A 15935-nucleotide genomic window follows, 5' to 3' on the forward strand; every position below is an offset into this window, starting at 1 on the left:
AAACAACACAAAGCCTTGAGGAGATCTAACTTCTTGACTGTGGGAAACAGAGAGGGCAAGTGACAGGAGAGCGCAGGGAGTGCCTGTTGGGAAAACATAAGGGTGCAGCACCCCAGAGAAAAACCCCAGCACGGCGCCTAACGACCCTCTTTCTCCTCTTTTTTCTTTCACTGGCACAAAACATTCCCGCCGGCGCCAATGTTCAAACCCTGCTGGTGGGAAGCCTTAGCCCCAATAAGAATTAACCTCTTGGGCTCCGGAACTGACATATGGAAGAGCTTGCCAATAAACGGGCGACCTGTTATCTACCCACAGCCTTGGGCAATAAAGCGGACCCTCTCCGGTGACCTGTGTCGTGAGGTGTCTCCCATTTGCAGTGCGGTGCGGCGTCTTACGGTGCCCAGCAAAGCCAGAGTGGGGCTCTCCCAGGCCTTCTGCCCGGCTTCTCCAGCAAGCCAGTGTGTCCTCAAAGAAGCAGAGGCTGGGCACCTACCAGAATCACAGATGAAATGGCCAAATGTGATAGCAGAGGGACTGATTTGGGCTCCTGCACTCTGAGTGGACCTGGTTTTCTATTTGAATGCGGGCGGGGGGAGTTCATTAGATGATGTGAAGTCAGGTGTGAAATGGGCATTCTAAGATGCATCCCGAGTATCTTCCAGAGGAATGACGCACTCTCTAGCATTCACTTTAAAATATCTCAGAAAAAGAAAAGAGGGGTAAGGATAGATGGGCAGAGACAGCAAGTGCTGCTCCTGTGGGCACCAAGCCGCGGCCCACGGGGAGCTTGCTCACTCTGCTTTCAGATGTGCTTGGAATGTTCAGTAAAGTAAGTCAGAGGACAACAAAGAAAGCCCACCCCGTGCCCACTCCCTCCGCTGCCCCTCTCTACCAGGGCTCCAGCCTCCCTCAGCGCTGTAGCTCCTCATGGGCCCCCTCCAGGCTGACCTTAAATTGCAGGGCATGGACCTCCCACTCTCACGGCTCTGAGCTGTCTCCGCCCCCACTGGGACCCGTGCTTCGCCACCCCGCGTCGGGGCCATTCCCAGCCACAGGAGCCCTGCAGGCCTCTTCTCGGGATGCAGGCTTAGGTGGACACGGTCTCCACCTGGAAACAGCCATGAACTTTGTTTTATAAACACGGTCTCCTAAATCAGCTCTAAGTCAGTCGCATCTGCTCTGGAGGAAAGTTCTTGAAGACGCACACAGTTCTTCAACTCTTTATGGCTCAAAAAACCCTAGAGAGCAAAGCAAGCAACAGAAAGGGAAAGGCCACTCTTCTAGTTCTAATTTTACCAGAGTTTGCCAAAGCCTATCACAAAAAGAAAACTCATAAAAAATGTCAACTGAAAATTTCATTCCCTAAAGTAAAATATTTAAAAGAGTGAAAAATCTCAAGTTTAAATTTGATCCAAACTTATTGAGTGGATCCAATTTAAAAACGTCTTGACTGGGAAGGAAATTTCTGGGTGGATTTGTCAAGCCCTGGTTCTGTGCCTGACGGTGGCTTCTGAGAGTCGTCTCAGTATGAGCACACGCCCCAGGTGCTGTCCCGCAGGCTTCCTGTGCGGGAGGTTCCCAAATCACAGAGGGCCAAGAAGAAGAAGATGGGACTCAACCCCGTGAAGTGTCATGAAGGAACAGAAAGACAACGTCAACAGAGAAACAGAGTTCCAAAGTCAGTGACCAAAATGAAGAATCCTCCCCTCCCCTTATCCACGGCTTTACTTTCCAGTTTCCATTAGCCATTCCAAACATCAAGTGGAAAGTTCCAGAAATAAACTATTCTTAAGCTTCAAATCACTTTTACTGTAGCCTGTGGTCGGACTTGTTCTATTTTATTGGTAGTTAATCACATTTATAAGTTAAACTTTATCACACGTATGTATAGGATAGTTAGGGTTCTGTAATATTGGCAGCTCCAGATGCCCACAGGTCACCGGGATCGTGGAAGGCACCTGGGGAGGACAATGGAGACCAGGCATCAAGACTCTGCTGATTCTTTTCGCTGGAGACTTACTATCTGCAGGAAGGAAACACCCACCCTCGGAGGCCACTCCTGCCCGCACTCTCTGGTGTGTCCACTGATTTTCTGATCCATTTATTCAACATAGTCTATCAGATGCCTCTCGCACAGTGCTTCGCCACAACAGCCGGGCCAGCAGGATCCCTGTCCCGGGGGCTCACGTTTCAAAACCATGAGCAAGTTAAGTATGACGTGTGCGTGTGTGTGTGCGTGTGCGTTGGGGTGCTCAGTGCTCTGAGGAATTGAAGCAGGGAGCCAGGGAGCGACCTTGTCTCCAAGCCTGCCCCTCTGACCTACACCTGAGGTGCAGGAGCTCTGCGGGCCTCTGCCAGGAGCAAGCAAGCCGGCAACCCTGGGGTCCCTCAGGACACGGGCTGCTGCTGCTTTACTTCCTGGGACTTCCGTCCAGGGGCTTCCAGGAGCCCCACCCGGTACTTCTTCACCCTGGCCTTGCTATGGCAGCACCCAATCCAGACAGCAGTTTTTCTAGGACTCAAGGAGTTGGCCTAGTGACTGCACTGGCCCCAGACTCGGCCACTAGCCCAGCAGCACCCATTTATCATAGCACCTGGCCCCAGGCCCACGGGGCCTCCTTACCCTTCCCACTTTAATAATTCCCCCTTACCCCTTGTTGCCACAGCCCTGGGGTTGGAAAGGCTTGCTGCAGAGTTCCTCTCTGATGCCTTAAAGTGCTTGTTTGCTCTTTCAGTTGCCTAGTTAACACTTTATACTTAGTTAACAATTGTATTCTGTCTGACTAGACCCTGCCTAGCACTATAGAGGTCATTGAAGCAGACTTGAACAAGACTTGAGGGGCCAAACCACCTGAAAGCTACAGGAACAGGAACCGGCCTCTGATACATCAAGTGGAAAGGCCCTGAGGCACAGTTTGCCTGAGAAGTTCAGCACAGAGAGAAGGCCAGGGGCTACTGCCAGGCAGTAAAGACAGAGTGATTGAGAAAGAACAGACAGGAACCAGCCCGCAGGCCACTCTAAGAGCTTCAGCTTCTGTGCCTGCATGCGTTGTAACTGTTGGAGAGTTTTGAACAGAGAGAAATGGAATCAAACTAATAAGCAGCCAAGTTTCTCTTGTTTCTTATTCATAATTCACACACTATTCATATTCTTGGTTTAATAACGATATGAAAGATAAGTTGTCAAAATTGCAACACCCAAGCATCACATTACAAAATCTCCATCACGACTTGTTTTATTGCAACAAGTTTACCTAGACTGACATTAAGGATGTTATAACCAAAAAAACGAAGAAAACTGCAGGTGCCCCACAAGTTCTTGGCCATGTTTGGCACAATGGACAGTTTGTCACTGCTGTTTTAGGGATCTCTGTATCAAAGGACGAAGTAAAATGAACACACTTGTCAGAAGAACTTGCTAAGCAACAATACAGGCTGTTTCTGTGGAGGGAGTGGAAGCCACGCTTACCCACCCATAGACTCTCGGCAAAACGGACCGTGTTATTAACCAGTAGATAAACTTTGTTTGCACAAACCTTGCATATTAGGCAAATGTGTTTTTACATCTGATTTGGATTGTTTCTCTTAGCATTTTAGTAACTGTAATTACTATATTGCAATGAGCCTAAAGTGGAATGTCTCATTTATAATACATTTCTATTGTTACTCCAAAATAATATTTCTCAAAACTTCTTCCCTTTCCAAAATATGTATTTTCAATTTTAAAATTTCTTACACTAGTGTTCTCCTACCTTTCATTTTGTTACTTACCTGCAAGGTTGTATAAGTCTGTTTTTGTTAAATATATGCACGTTTTTTATTTATGTGAAGAAAGAGGACTCGGGGCAGGGGCAAGCTATGGCTGGAGAAAAGTATTTTTAAAAATTAACTATGGCTCCTCTGTTCAGGGTGGCTGGGTGATTTTCATTTTCAGGATTTTCACCAACACCTAGTATTTTGTAATCAGCAAATGTTTCATTCATGACAATCAACTATAAGCACTAACTGGCTGATTGATGAAGCGATGTTAAGGCGACCACTATGTCCCCAGAATCACCATCGCATGCCTTTTTTGTCCTTCACAGATTTATTCTGGCTAGTCAGAAAGTGCCAATGCTCATCCAGGATTTATGTGCCCACTACTCACTCTGTCAAGAGAAAAAGTGGAAGGCTACAGAGTCTCTGTTGTGGAGCCCATCATTCTGCGTCAGAGAGCAGGGCTCACCTCCACACGGTCCTTAGGGCTGAGAGCACAGAGGCCGCAGCACGCCAGGGCCGGCACCGAAGCACCGGTGGTCAGAGTGGACCAGCACCTCCCAGCCACAGGCCCAAGGAATTAGAGGCTCTTGGCACCCAGGACATGAGGGAATATTGCAGCGGTTGCCAGGGTAGGATGAGCGTGGTGTCTGTCTGGGCCGAGCCTCCTCTGTTGACCAGCAAACTCTTGCACACACACAGGAGGAGGGACAGCCCTGAGAGCAGGGAGGGCCATCAGTCCTAATCCTGGGGTCAGCTGGGCTCAGACACAGGAGCTGGCTAACCGAGGTCCTCACCTGAGTTTTCTAGTTGTGTAAAGGTCCCAACCAAGATGGATTCAGTCTTTCTTTCTAGAATAATCTAGAGCCAAAGTCCATACTTACTGTGCAATCGCCAGCCCTGCACAGAGTATTCAGAGCTGTCTTAAGAAACCCCGCCCTGTGTGAAGCACACATGCACGAAAATAAAGTCACCAGCCCAAATCACTGGGTGGCTGCTCTCCCGCAAACAGGCCACCCCTACCCCGAGGCAGGCATCTCAGCAGCTCTTTAACCCTGAGGCTTCCAAAGCCGCAGCCCCTTGCCCAGCCCAGGCAGGGAAGAGGTGGGAGCCAGACCCAGGCCCTCTCTCACTATCCCACCCTTGGTACCCTCTTCCCAGCCCCACGACGCCCTGTGTAAGTCGTCCTAACACATGGGGTGAGGGGACCTGTGCTCTAAGCCAGTAAACCTGACTTTGACTCCTGGCTAAGCCATTACTGAGGATGAGACTTGGGGACACTGTCTTGTGGGTTCAGTGTGCCGGTCTCAACATCGACCTTGAGCAGATGCTATAAAGACTGATGTAGTGAAGCCAGGGAAGTGTCCAGCCCACCGCGAGGCCGACAGCAGGAGCTCCCCGGGACCCCACAGGTGGGGCCTGCCCCTGCCCTGCTGTCTGGCTGCAGCTGTGCCGTGGAGCCTGAGAGCACAGTCGGCCTTCAGAGTATCCCCTCCTTCCCCTGTGCAGGGGCTCCCCCACCCTCTCCTGCGTGAGTAAAGCCCACACTGCTCAGAGGAGAAACTCCGAGGCTCATCCAGTGTCAGATCTGAAGTGGAATTTTAATCATGTATTAGTTATTTACTGCTGCATAACAAGTCACCCCAAAATTTGTAGCTTAAAACAACACACATTTATTCTCTTGCCCTGTTTCTGAGGGTCAGGAATCTGGGCGCAGCCTTGTTAGGTGGTTCTGGCCTAGCATCTCTCCCAGGCCAAGGTCATCTCAAGGGTCGACTAGGCAGAACTGACTTTCACCCTCACTGATGTAACTGCCCACCTCAGGCCAAGGCCAAGGGTTTCAATTCCTCAGTACAAGGGCCTCTCCAGAGGGCTGCCCAGAGTGAAACGGAGAAAGTGAGAGACAGACAGACAGACAAAATGCTCTAGGCAGAAACTGCACTTTTATGGCCTAATCTCAGAAGTGACCACCTCACTCTGTCACACAGACCAGCCCTGGAGGGACCCCACAGGGTGCAGGTTGTGAAGCCAGGAGGCAGCATCCCTGGGGGCCGTTCTGGGCGCATCTCGGAAGAACTTGGGCTTGTGGGGGGATGGTGGGCGTGTGCCACATTCTCAGGCCCTGCCGGGAGGAGCTGCCTCTTTAAAAAAGGCTAACTCCCCGCTGCAGACACCCGCTGGAGGCTCTGCGGAAACATTTGGTGGAAATGGCAGGGATAATTTTGGCCATGTAACTCCTCCAGGCTTATCTCGCTTTGCCACTAGAGCTCTCCATTTAGGAATGACGCTGGCATTTCCTCCAGCTGCTGAAATGTCTAGGTGTCGCCGTGTATGTGTCTTCTTCAGTTATCGCCAAGATAGTTCAAACTGATTTACTAGACCCAAATGAGCTTGGTTTTTAACCCAAGAAAATAGCATATTAAGTAATCACCCATCATGCAGCATCACAGTTCATTAGATTATTTTATTTTTCCCAAATATTATTCCCAGCTGATTGAATTACCTGACCTTTAGCAGAACCTTGGGCTGAAATAGACGGTAATAGAATATTTCCACTCCTATGTTGCAGAGAGAGTTCTGGCATATCAGAAAGATATCATATGTATCGTATTTAATAATATAAATTACATGATACATATAAAAAATGGGTATCTTTCAGATATGACAAAATTATCCCTGTTGTTGTAGAGTGGATATATATATATGTGTGTGTGTGTGTGTGTGTGTGTGTGTGTGTGTGTGTGTACATATGCTTCTGTTTAGAAAATCCTACTCTCAAATGTTTTGAATTTGAAATGATTATTTTAATAATTAATGAAGTGGTGAGGTGAAAAGAGTTCCCAGGTGTAATAGACAAGGACAAAATTCAGGAGCTCTTTCCTCCCCACCTCACGCCACCTCTACTATGGATAAAGCTTACCTGTGGGAGAAACTTCTAATTACTGGAAACGTGTGCACAGTGGATGGCAATCTTTGATTTCATTGTTGAAGGTAACAGCCTTCAAGTTCTAGCAATTGGTTGAAGTACACAAAAGGACCCAAGTTCTGGAAATGCTGAACACACCTTGGAACCATTTCCACACATGTATACCTAGGAAGGTGGTAGCTTTTTTGTAACTAGACAAAGACAGGGACTTGCGTCCTAATTTTATGTTGATATGCAATCCAAAAATAGTATATATTGAAGATTTTTATACATTCAACATTTTCTGTGCAGGGCCTTTATATTCTTAGTTATAGGCAAGAGCCCAAGTTTTCTGAGGTTCCATAGCCAAATCATCAGTGAAATGGAAGAAAAAATTCTTACTGGAAGCCATATGCAAGAGAGACACGGTGACGGTGTCTGAAAAGAAAGCCATTTCTATTTTTTACATCTCTTTCACTGGAGTAAGGGTGTGATTTTTAACTGACATTTTCCAACTAAGTGAAAACCGTTGGCGGGGAGGGGCATGGAGATGGAAGCAATCCGATAACAAAAGAACTCTGAAGGCCTCCGTGTGGAAGGAAAATATCTACTCGATTTCAAATCTTTCCACCAAGACAGCTTCCGGGCCCCTCCCATTCCACAGCGCTCGGAGGAACCCAAGCTTAGGAAGGGTGTGCGGTGTCTTCCCCTCTCCTGCCTTCCCCCTGGGTGTGAGCAGGTGTCACACCTCTCAGTCTCCCTGGAAGGACCATGAAAGAACCCTTTCGGCTCCGTCATGTGACCTGTGATTTCTTCTCCTGCCCCAGGAGATTATGTTTTCAAAACCCAGGCTGAGTTGCACCCAGCATGCAGCAGAAGTATTTTCCCATTCATTTTCTGACCTGATGGAACCAGCCTGGGAGTGTACTTGTCTTCCTTCCTGGAGTGATCTGGGGTACTTTCCAAAAATAGCTGCAAAAATATTTCTGGTCCCACGTGCTGTTGCAGAATTTTTCCGTCTCCACACAAAGGCTGGGGGTTGTATGTGCCTTCTACCCTGTAGCCAGACTGGAATTTGGAATCACCTCCAGTAAAATGCCATGAAAGAGATTCCATGTGACTTCCAAAGTCATAAAAGGTGAGATACTTTCTGCCTGGTTCTCTTTCTGGTATCTGTGCTTGGTATAGCACTGCCATTTTGTGAGGAAGCCCAAGCTGCAGAGAGAACTCATGTGTAAGGGTTGCCACCAACACTTTCCATCTCAGCTGATAGTGAACCCCACCACCAGACATGCAAGTGAGAACGATGTTGAGATGCCTCCAACCTTGGCCACCATCTGACCGAAAGATCCTAACACCTAGTAGAGGCTAGTCAGCCCCCATAACTATAGAATTGTAAGACAAAATAATAAACATCCGTATCATAAAATGTGATTTTTTTATGTCAATTGGGGTAAATTTTTATGACAACTGACAAGCTGAACATGGTCTGAAGAGGAATGAGATCAAACAGTTTAAAATTATAATCTCCAAACATTTTGGTTCGTGTAATCTCCTTAACATATTTTGGAAAAAATGTGTATGTGCTCACACATTTTTGTTGCCATCTTAAATCATCTTAAATCTTTATCAGTTTAAATGCCTGCAAAATAAATTTTCATGTAGAAATTATATTATTCTCTTAAATGCATCCACTGGTGTGTCAATGCCATTTAATAGCCATACTCACCCATGTTTAAAATACAAGAACTGGGGGTTGGGGCTCATGCCTGTCATCCCAGCAACTCAGGAGGCTGAGGCAGGAGGATCTCAAGTTCAAAGCCAGCCTCAGAAATCTGGTGAGGCCCTAAGGAACTTAGTGGGACCCTGTCTTACAACATAAGAAAGGCTGAGGATATAGCTCAGTGGTAAAGTGTCCCTGGATTCATCCCTACTTCCAAAAATTAAAAATAAAAATAAATTCAAAAGAAACAAGTAATTTGCTAGAAATTCCATGGTGATTGATCATCAAATATCGTTTTCAGTATCGAAGCCTTCCCAGAGCTCCAGAGCGGAGGCCCAGGTGGGCTGGGGCGTGGGCAGCAAGCACAGGCAGTGGACACGTGTAGCCCACAGTGACCGGCAGGGTCCTAAAGTGTGCAAGCCAGGGCATGCCAACGGGTCACACTGCAGGGACCCGGCCAGCATGGACACCTGCTCTGCCCGACACTGCAGCCCTGGTCCCCAGCATCCACCTTGCTCCTGGAGTGGCCTTTAGTAAAAGGAGGTGGGGCAGACCAGAATGGATGCTCGGGCACAAGGGTCAGCAGATCCGTTAGTGATTTCCCAAAAGCTGATTAGCATAAGTTTGGGCCAATAGCGTTGACCCAAGTAAACCCCTGGACAAGCACACTCCGGCAGCAACCCCTGGGGGTCCCTTCTCGCCCGCAAGAGTTGTGTTTCTGGAAGCCCCTGCTCATCATAGGAGGGACACCTGCCTGCCTCAGCCATAGGGGTGGCAGACACCTCCGGCCGCGCTGTGGCGGCTGCCACTCTAGATGGCAGGCTGGGTCCTCCAGTGGGGCAAGAGGCGCCAGCAGATCACCACCGACTTCTTTCCAGGTTCTTTGCCCTGCAAATCCAGCTTGTGGAATTTGTTCAAGTGTGAAGAATAGAAAGAGAACTCTTACAGGAGCAAAAGGGGACCCAGATCGGGTGCTGCCTGAGTGTGCAAGGCTATTTGAAATAACTTGGCTTGGACATTTCCCTAGTTGGAGTCACACTTTCTCCATTTCTGGGAATTAGGGGGAAAAAAGGTATAGGGATTTATCAAGTAACAATTAACTTTACCTTGACTCTTTCACTTAGAAGCACCCTCTTTAACTGTTGATACTCAGGATTAAGAAAATTGAAAGATCAACCCCTTCAAAAAAACCTTTCCCAAGCAATATTTTTGACGGTATGCTTTTTATCTTATGTGCTTTAAATTCATCAAAACTGAAGCCACAAAAAAAATGCTTATACTGTAATGCAAAATGTCACCCATAAAAGCTAATTGGCAATTAATTGGTAAAGAGTCCTCACTGTGAAACAAATCAACCGACTTACTTATTTTTTTCATTAATAAGATAAACTTTTTTTTTCAATTCAAATAAATAGGTTAGTACAGTAGCTCCTCCTGATGCACAAAGGAGGATAGCCCCTAGAGCAGGGTACAGCATGTGCAGACCTCAAGTAAGGTCACCGTTCACAGTGCACAGAAGAACCCTCAGGGCAAACTTACAACATGTAGGGAGGCAGCTTCTGGCCAAACCACGTACTGCTTGTTGTGGCCCAAGAGGCCCTCGTGGGGTGGCCGTCTTCCTGGCCTCCCCAAGACCAACGGGAAGATAGGAGAGGTGTGCCTTCCGCAGCTGACCTGAACTATCAGGGGAGGTATAAAGGAAAGAGACCTGGATAGCTTTATATGTAAATTTTGTTTGTTTCATTTTTAATCAGGGTAATACATGAACACCGAAAGGTTTATAATGGAAAACCCTAGTCTTGTTCCCAAAGGCAGCCCCTCAGCTCGGCCTGCTGCTCTCCTGTTCACCCCCACTTAACTGAACCGTGCGCACACTGACCCTCCTTCCAGTGTAGACATCCTGTGTTCACTTGTACTAGAGTAGATGAGAACCGAGGTTTCCCTCACATTATACATATATGTATACACATTTCCCCTCTGGCTTATATTTCCAAGGAGTTATGATCATAACTAAAACAGTATTTATATTATTAAAATTGCATTGCACCAAGTGGCAAACCAAGAGCCTGCTTCTTGTTGCATATACTTCAGTTTTTCTAAAGATGATTTTCATGTTTGTTCTTTTGTTTTGTTTGTCCTTTTGTTTTGTTTGTCTGTTTAACTGGTGATTGAACCCAGGGATGTCCACCATTGAGCTACATCACCAGTCCTTTTTACTTTTTATTTTGAGACAGGGGTCTTGCTAAGTTGCTAAGGTTGGCCAGGAACTTGCAATGATAAGCCTCAACCTCCCAAGTCATTGGCATTACAGGCATTTGCCACTGTGCCTGGCTTATATGTCTTCTTTCTAATAAACTTATTTCCCCCCAAATTTTCACTACATCTGTCTCCTGTTTTCTGATTTTTCCATACATGCAAATATATTGGTTCCCTTTCTTTTTCTTTTGTTCTTCTAATGAAGATTTTTGTCCTTCTGCCTCAGTATGGATACATGGGTGCTGGTGTGGATTACCCCTTTGCTATAATCTTGACTTATACACACCCTTCTTATCTTTGGGATCCTGTTTCCTGGACCATGTGTCTTTCTCTTTCTTGTTTTACTATCTTGTTTTGCCAGAGTGTATCCTCCAGTAGCCTCGGAGCAAAGAGTCAATTGAGGTAGCATGTTTTACCTGTGCCCTTTCCCCTGTAGGCTGATACCTGTGTCAGGATGGAAAGAAACACTCATGATCATTCTCCCATTCTTAACAGGGAGTCAGTAATTTGTACTCAGCTGGCTCAAATGAGTATACAATGCAGTGAAGAAGAACTTAGGATGGTGTTCTTCTTTTGGAATTAATTTAAATAGCAACATCCCATGGATTTGATTTATAGAAATTGCCAAAAGCCATTCAGAGGAAAGGCCTTAATTAATCAAGATCCCTTTAGAGGATGTTCTATGGAATGCTGTCCTATGTGTTGCTGGGGGCGAGGGGTCAATGCAGAGAAAGGTTAGGAACAGAAGATATTTAAAAGAGATTGCAAAACATTTTCTCTTCTTGGAGTTTCAAGATTAATGGTTAAAAGTTCTAATAAATTTCCAGTAGCCAATTTAATTGGATATTCCAAACTCATTGACCATGGATCCAGTTTCTTGACATGACACTTTCTACTCTGACTTCCGAAGAACATGCCAGGAGAGTGGCTCAGTGATAGACCTGGTAGCAGACCTTGCCAGAAACTGTTGCTCAGCACACCCACTTTCAACTGGGCCTGCACCGTGGTAAGGCCAGCAGGCAGGGGCCCCCAGCGGGCCCCAGCAGCTCTCCTTCTGTGACTCATGCTTCACCTGCTTCAGGACATGTACACTTGGAAATGGAAGGGCTTTGAACAATTCCACAGATGTCAGCAGGACAAGGCAATGTGGTCTTTATTTGTTCTTTTTACATGCACTCTTGGGATCTGGGGAATGTTATAATTTTCCTGTGTAAACTTTGACACTTTGTTTCTGGGTCACACAGAAAACACCACCTTTGATCATCAATTACTGTTTTCCTCAAATATATACTATTTTTGTACAGTTTCCTTTGAAAGACCAGAACAAATGCTAAGCTTTTGGGCTCACTACTTTTCACTAAATTCATGGTGCAGATTTTTAAGTCTTACTTGTGTAAAAGTTATTCTCCTGGGACTCGTCATTTTGCTAAATTCGCTGATCTTATTTATTTCATGATCCTGTGAGTAACTGACTTTTTATTTAGATTGTCATTGATACCTTCTGTACCTATTTAATTTGCATGCCACACTCACTTTTGATGTCATTTTATTCCAATCAAGTCCCCTTTTCATTTATTTTAATTTTACATGAGAAATTTATTTCACATAAACCTTGATATTAATTCTTGGCTCCAAATAATGGTCCTTTCCTTTTAAGCCAATGCATTAATAATGCCTTCTATTTTTTAAGGCTGCTAGAACAGGATTAATTTAGACACCGTAGAGATTAATGCTGCTGCAAGTTAAAACAAGCTGCAACATGCTGGAAAACACTTTGAGCCTAGATTTTTTAATTTGCAAATTGAGGGTTTGGGACTAGAATCTCTGAAGCCCTTTTGGAGACCTTTATTCTTCTGGGTATTGCTAAGCTCAGGATATGTCTATTTCCATGAGTTATACAAGAACACTCTTAATAACTGAGCATTTATCATATTTACCAAAAATTCCTGAGATTCGATTAGTTTTCAGCCTATGGCAGTGTTAGTAATAAATTCTGTGAACTTGCTACAGACCACGTTCAAGTTTGACCTTGGCCCTGTGCCTTCCACAGAGCAGTGGCTGCAGAATGAACACTTCAGTGGGTTGTGCTAAGTTTTTAAGTCTCAAGGATAGTTTTCTATTGCATTTCAATAGACAATATTGTGCCTAGAAGGGACAGTGTTTCAATACTGAAGAGGAAAGAGGAGTAGGAGTGAAGGGCAGACTTAGAGCTAAGGACGTGTGCGTGGGCTCCTGAAGATCTGTGCAACCCGCAGGAACAACCAGTAAGTGAAGAGCTTCAGCTGAGGAGTCAGCCTGTACAGGAGTCGGTTGGATTGGGATTCTGCAGGGCCTTGAGCAGCTGTGGAGGGTCATTAGATTTGATACTACACAGGACAGTGCTGAGCAGGAGGCTCCTTCCACATTGCTCCCCAGCCTGGAGCCAGAGGGGAGAGGGCTCACTGCAGGTAGAGGGCTCCCAAGGTGACAGTCTGCAAAGAGGCTGCAGAAAGCAAGCTCCGCGCTTGGCTATTGATGGACTGAAGGCCTGAGGGAGCAGAGGCAAAGCGAACGCCATTTCTGAACCTGGGTAACAGGAATGATCATGGTGCCACGGCAAGGAGGAGGACACAGCCTGGACAGTTGGTCGGAGGTGCGACAAGTTCTCTTTTAGGCAGGCTGTGTGAGGTGACAACCAATGTCCAGGTGGACAAGTTCAGTTGGTGCCAGGGAAGGGGAGGCCTGAGACCCCAGAGTTCTGGGTCTTGCCGAGCACTGGTTTGGCCCAGTCTACCCGTCACAACGTCAATGCCCAGGTCACACTCCTTGTATTCTTCCAGACTACAAAGTCCTGGTTTTGCTCTGTTCCTAAGCAACTTCCCAAGCTCCTACTCACAGTCCTCGTGCTGCCAGCTCCAGGGGCCTGTGTCAGGGTTTTCCAGCTTGGCGGAGTAGAAGGGTAGACTTGTCTGGGAGCCCAAGGAGGCAATCCACCTAAAAGATTTTTTTTTTTTGCATATTCCTTCTGATTATAAAAGTACATGTTTCTTGTATATAACTCTAGCCTAGAACTTTGTACATAAAAAATGTAGATCCACACTCTTGCACATGTAAGCACGTAAGCACAGGTAATCACACATTCGTACATCTGGAGATTTGTAAATACATATTCATACAAACAAACAGGTCCATGAAAATTGGAAGCAACCTAAATAGCTAATAATGTAAATACATAAATTATAAATATTTGTACAGTAGACTATTTTCTGCAGTGAAAATTAATGAATCGCAATGACATACATGGTTAGAACAGAACCTGTGAAAGAGGCAAGTCAGGTTAAGCAAGCAGCATGATTTTATTTACACAAGATCAAAGCCTCGTAACATTGCTCAAGCATAAATATGTAGGTGGTAAAACCATAAAGGAAAGCAAGGAAATGATTATCACAAAAGTCAAGGCAATGGCACTTAAGGGTACTTCCAGAAGAGGCACCTAAGACACTTCCAAGATGCTGGAAGCTTCTGTTTCTTAGCCTTGCTGAAATAGCATGGATGCTTACCTTATTATTCTGACAGAGTAAGAAATATCTACTTGGCCTAGCATTTGCAGCTTGCCCACTGTAGGCCATCCTTGGTTCTGTTTCAGCCAGCAAACCAATCAGATTGTTAAAGCCTTCAGAACTTCCCAAGCTACAACATTAAATGCAGATCTCTGTTCAGTAAGCTTATGTCAAATAATTTGGCCTGATCCAACTTTATGTCTCTTTACCATTATCCCACACTCTTAACATCATCCCCATATGGACTTCCCAGATTGCCATCTGTATGAATTAGAAAACTCAAGTAGTTATTTTGGATTGTAGCATATTTTCTCATGGGTCATACTTGGTACCCCACCTTTAGGAACTTCCTGAAATAAACCCTCCTGGGTTTAGTTAAAGATCTTGAAGCAAAGAGTAGGGTGGGGTCCTGAGAAGAATCAGCACCTTCTTGCACAGCAACTGTCTGGGGGAGGCCTTTGTCAATTCCTCAGACAATGAAGAGTTAGTCCCTTTGGATGTTAGAGAGCATCTGTTCCACAGCAAAGAAGACAGCAGAACACAGGTGCTCAGAACCATGGCTTCATCGGGATCTTCCCACATGTCTCCATTCCAACTTTCAGGATCCCAGCCTCTTGCAATAAATGCCCTCACTTTAACAGCAGACACCCTGAAAGACAGGGAGTTCAATTTGCAGTGCAATTCAGCCAGTTGCAGGGTGAGTTTCTGCATTTGATTTTCAGCAATCTCAGCTCTCAAGCTACAGGAGGTATAGCTTTCCTTGAGAGCAACATAGAAGATTTAGGTCATTTGTGCAGCATTTGAACCTTTTTCTTTCCCCATTTTGTCTGGTGACACTAGGAACAACCAGCCAATTTCATTACAGTTGACAATTTGTCAAAAATTTTAGGAGGTGTCATATACACACTCACCCAAATCTTTACTTTTTGTTAATGGTTGATTGGGAGCATCCAATGATGATATTTTGCATATCTCTATTGCCACCATACTATGGACTAGTAGTAGTCTCTTTGCTAATGGAAAGAACCACAGCATCTTTAAATCTAATAAGATTGGAAAGATAAAACCACACTTGCATGAATTTTTCCTACCCCAAAACCTATTCAGCGCCATTCAGAAAACTCATCCTTAAAATTATGTTCCTCTGGGCTGTGGCTGGGGCTCAGCAGTAGAGCGCTTGCCTAGTATGTGCAAGGTGCTGGGTTTGATCCTCAGCACCATATAAAAATAAAATAAAATAAAGATATAAAAAATTATGTTCCTCCACTCTCAATATCAAAGTCAGGTTCTTTAGAGAACCAGAACCAATGAGGGGTGTGTGTGGGGTTACTATAAGAAATTGACTTGTGGGATTATAGAGGCTGAGAAGTCCCAAGATCTGCAGTTGAGAAGCCTAAGAGCCAACAGAGCTGATGTGTAGTTCCTGTCTGAGAACCAGGATTGAAGGGGCATGATTTCCAGTCCAAAAGCTGGACAGCTTCAGACCCAAAAGAAACCAACACTTCAGTCCAAGTCCAAAGGCTAAAGGACACCACTGTCCCGATTCCAGCGGCCAGGCAGCAGGAGTCCCCCTAACTCAGCCTTTTGTTCTATTCAGGACTTCAATTGATTGCATCCACCTGACCCAGTCTATCAATTTAGACATAATCTCAACCAAAAACACTTTCACAGACACAAAAAAAGTTCGACTAAATGGGCAACCTATGGCCTAGAAGAGCTGACACATGAAATTAACTATCACACAAAATTTCAGGCA

The sequence above is a fragment of the Urocitellus parryii genome, chromosome 12 (genome assembly GCF_045843805.1).
Source record: "Urocitellus parryii isolate mUroPar1 chromosome 12, mUroPar1.hap1, whole genome shotgun sequence".
Classification (NCBI taxonomy): Eukaryota; Metazoa; Chordata; class Mammalia; order Rodentia; family Sciuridae; genus Urocitellus; species Urocitellus parryii.